The sequence below is a fragment of the Sarcophilus harrisii genome, chromosome 1 (genome assembly GCF_902635505.1).
Source record: "Sarcophilus harrisii chromosome 1, mSarHar1.11, whole genome shotgun sequence".
Taxonomy (NCBI): Eukaryota; Metazoa; Chordata; class Mammalia; order Dasyuromorphia; family Dasyuridae; genus Sarcophilus; species Sarcophilus harrisii.
Window position 1 is genome coordinate 403,794,148 of NC_045426.1, and position 4,627 is coordinate 403,798,774.

A 4,627-nucleotide genomic window follows, 5' to 3' on the forward strand; every position below is an offset into this window, starting at 1 on the left:
TGTTCCCTGTAAAATAGAAGGACCCAGGAATTACTTTGCAGGACTCTGAGAATACATATTAATTTCTGTTTGAACTAATTTTCCTAATGTCTGATATTAACAATTGAACCTTTATAGAAGCTTATGAAGTTAAAGGGATGATAAAGGGATATCTGATGTATTGAAGGTAGTAAGTATCCTTACTCATAATATGGGATGGAAAAGTGAGTTTTAGAAATTATTTCCTCTAGCAGACAAGACTAATCATTGTTCAGAGTATATAAGGTTTCACTATGTTTATTGTTTGTTGATCATAAAGCATAATTTATTTTGGTTAAACAAAATGCAACTACTCTCCATCAAAATGTCTCCTCTGAAAAGTTTATTCAAGTATTTGTACAATGTACATGACTTTGCTATACTAAGGGGAACATAAAACTGGAATTTTTACATCAAAGGTATTTGCCAGTGCCATGTTTCATGATACAAATAGAAGAGAACTTTGTTCTAATTCAGGGTTCTTCACCAGAGACTTTAAATATAAAAAAAAAAAAATGTTTATAACTACTTCAGTATGATTGGCTTTCTTCCTTTCTTTTTTAATTAAAGCTTTTTATTTTCAAAACATATGCATGGATAATTTTTCAACATTGACCTTTGCAAAATTTTGTGTTCCAGATTTTCCCCCCATTCCCAATCCCTTCCCTAGATGGCATGTAATCTGATATATGTTAAATCCAATATATGTATGTATGTATGTATGTGTATATATATATATATATATATATATATATATATATATATATATACACACACACACACACACACACACACACAATTATCTTGCTGCACAAGAAAAATCAGATCAAAAAAGAAAAGTAAAATGGGAAAGAAAACAAAAAGAGTGAAAATGTTATGTTGTGATCCACATTCAGTTCCCACAGTCCTCTCTCTGGATGTAAGACGGCTCTCTTCATCATAAGATCATTGGAATTAGCCTCAATCATCTCATTGTTGATAAGAACCAAATCCATCAGTATGATTGATTTTCTTTGGAATCCTATATATGTAATGCATTAAAACATTATTTTTTAGAAGTGATCCATCCACTCTACCAGATTGCCAGAGGATGTCAAAAAAAAAAAAAAAAAAAATGAAGATCTTTGCTATATAGATGGGGGATCTGCTAGATGTTCCCTCTTTGTGAATGATATTGGGCTACGTGTATCAAGTCCCAAAATGTTATAGAACATTCTCCAGAGAGATCTAAGGCCACATAAAGGAAATAATCCACCACCCCCCCCCCCAAAAAAAAAAAATAAAAAAGATTAAAAAATGCTTCTTCTCCAGACAGGCAATGAAGTGAGTTGGTTCATCAATAGCGGTGCTGTATTTTGACAATGAGCTGAGTCCAGAATGGAGGGAGAGGAAGATAGTGGGATGAGTTGTGTCTTGGAGATTGCACAATGTTTTTAATGCTCCCAACATACTCCCTTGGATTAAAGATCCATCTTTAAAATACCAAATATTCTTCTAGTTACACTCTGTAATGGTAAATTATGGAACACTATAATCTCAGAATAATCAAAATTATAGCTCATTCTAAGGACAATGGAGAGAAGCATGGGTTCAAGAAGTGTTACGAAAAATAATCATCCATGAGATGTATAATCAGAAAAGGAAATGGGCTGGTTCTCTAGCAAACTATATATAATGTCAGAAAATATAGAGGATATAGAGACTTTCAGCGAATTGGGTAGATAACTATAACAAATTTATAGAAGGGTATAGACAAAAATCTTATTAGAAAATATGGGTAAATAGTGATGTGTACCTTTATCATTGAATCTACAGTTTCACTAAAGTAATTGAAAATTCCATTTGAAATCTGGGCATTGATTAGTTTTAGGTTGACATTCATCAGTGTTTTGTGTGATACTGTTTTGGTAGGAAGTAGAATGCAGTGATTAGAACACTAGATTTGCTAGGCTCCTGCTGCCTTAATGAATGTGTCTGAAGATGTTTTCTTCATCTATAAAAGGAGATTGGACTAAATGCTGTCTAAAGTCTCTTTTAGTTCTTATGCTTAGTAATTTAGAGAAAGCAAGTGAACAAGCATCAGAATTTTTTAATGTCCTGTGTATCCCAGTAGTTATCATCAGGTAACTCTTATCAAAGAATTTCCATGGAAACTCATATTTAATGAGAACTTAAATATTTCTGTCAAAAAAAAATTTCAACATAGTAAATCTAAATAAAAAAGCCCAAAGCTCTCATTTCCTTTTCCTCTGCCTCTGATAGTCAAAGGACACAGGAGAAAGTGGAATCCTAAACAGCATTGTGAGATTCTAATCATGACCAGAAGCAGAAATCTAAAACACTGCCTTTATCAATAAGCAGAGAATAAGAATTGGATGCAGCTACAGTAATGCAGGACAAAAGGTCTTATTTTCATTCCATCCTTTTCTAGTGTTTTTGTTTGCTTTGTTTTTAATGAAGAAAAGTTATTGATGGCTTCTTTTGGTACCACATTCATTTCCCCTTAATACTGTCTTCACCCATGAATCCTCACTTGTAACAAAAAAAGAATATTTCAGCAAAAGGAACCATATACTTATTGTATCTGACTATGAACATATATTACATTCCATGTCTCTAGTCTGTCACCACTCTACTGAGAAGAAAGGAGTTTTTAATGAGCTGTTTTTCATGACAGCCTGGCAATTGTACTGGATCAGAGCTGATCTGCCTTTTGGTGGTATTTTTGTTTATGTTATTGTAGTTGATATATATTGTTAGGTTTATTTTGCTCTTTAACAGATCATATAAGTCTTTTTATGTTTTCTCTAATTCTTAATATTTGTCATTACAGAATCACATTTCATTACAATTATATGCAAAAATTTGTTGAGCTATTCCATGATTGAAGAATAACCACTTTGTTTCCAGATTAATTTTTTCCCCCTACGATAAAAAGTACTACTCTAAGTAATTTGAAACACACAGGTCTTTTTCTGACTTAGAACTTGAGTTGAGCTGTTTATTTAATAGATTTCTGGGTCAAAAATTATGAACAGTTGAATGACTTTTCTCCCATAATTCTTTTTTTTAAGCTTTTTATTTTTAAAACATATACATAAAGATTATATGATTATCAATTCTGATAGACATGGCTCTTTTTAACAATGAGATGATTAAGGCCAGTTCCAATGATTTTGTGATGAAGAGAGTAATCTACACCCAGAGAGAAGACTGTGATGATTGAGTGTGGATCATGACAGTATTTTCACTCTTTTTGTTGTTGTTTGCTTGCATTTTTTCTTTTTTGATTTGATTTTTCTTGTGCAGCTTGGTAAATGTGGAAATACCTATAGAAGAATTGCACATGTTTTAACATATATGGGATTATTTATTGGGAGAGGATGAGGGAGAAGGGAGGGAGAAAAGAATTTTGGAATACAAGGTTTTGCAAGGGTGAATGTTAAAAATTATCTATGTGTGTGTTTTTAACCTTGTTGAAAATTTTTCTCCCTGCCTTTCCTCATCACTTCCCTTAGACAGCAAGTAATCCAATATATGTTAAACATATGCAATTTTTCTATATATATTTCTGCAATTATCATGCTGCACAAGAAAAATCAGAACAAAAAGGAAAAAATAAGAAAAATAAAAACAAGCAAACAACAAAAAAGATGAAAATACTATGTTGTGATCTACATTCAGTCTGCACGGTCCTTTTTCTGGATGCAGATGGCTTTCTCCACCACAAGACTATTGGAATTGGTCTGAATCACCTCAGTGTTGAAAGGAGTCCAGTCCATTAGAATTGATCATCACATAGTCTTCTTGTTTCTGTGTATAATGTCCTCTTGGTTCTCATTTCACTCAACATCAGTTCATGTAAGTCTCTCCAGGCCTTTTTGAAATCATCCTGCTCATCGTTTCTTATAGAACAATACTATTCCATAACATTCACATCCCATAATTTATTCAGCGGCCCCCCAACTGATGGTCATCCATTCAGTTTCCAATTCCTTGCCACTACAAAAAGGGCAACTGTAAACATTTTTGTATATCTCTCCCATATTCTTATAGTTTTCCTGAATTGTTGGAATAATTCATAATGCTACTAATAATAATGTGCCTATTTTCCTACAACTTCTCAGACAATGTCTTTCTTTTATCTCTGCCAATTGAGATATGAAGTAAAATTTCATTATTTTATTTTGCATTTTACTTATTATTAATGATTTGAAGCAGCCTTCACACGATGGCTAACATTTTGCAATTCTTTTGAAAACTGTTAATAGAATTTGATTATTTAGCTACTGAGAAATGGGTCTTGGTCTTATATATTTATGCCATTCTGTATATATCTTATGTATTCCAGTTTTATTAGAGGTATGTGATATAAAGGTCCCTCTACCCATCCTTTCATGCAGTCATCTAGTCTGTAGCTGCATTGATTTAGTTCACACAATTGTGTTTTAGTTTTATGTAATCAAAATCTTTTATAATCACTTCTATCCTTTGATAAGAACTCCTCCTACCTACCAACTCCACCAGGCATCTTATCCCCTTTGGTTCTTTTAAAGTTTTTTTATGAAGTGATTTGAAAAATATTTGGTCATATATCTATTTGGAACTT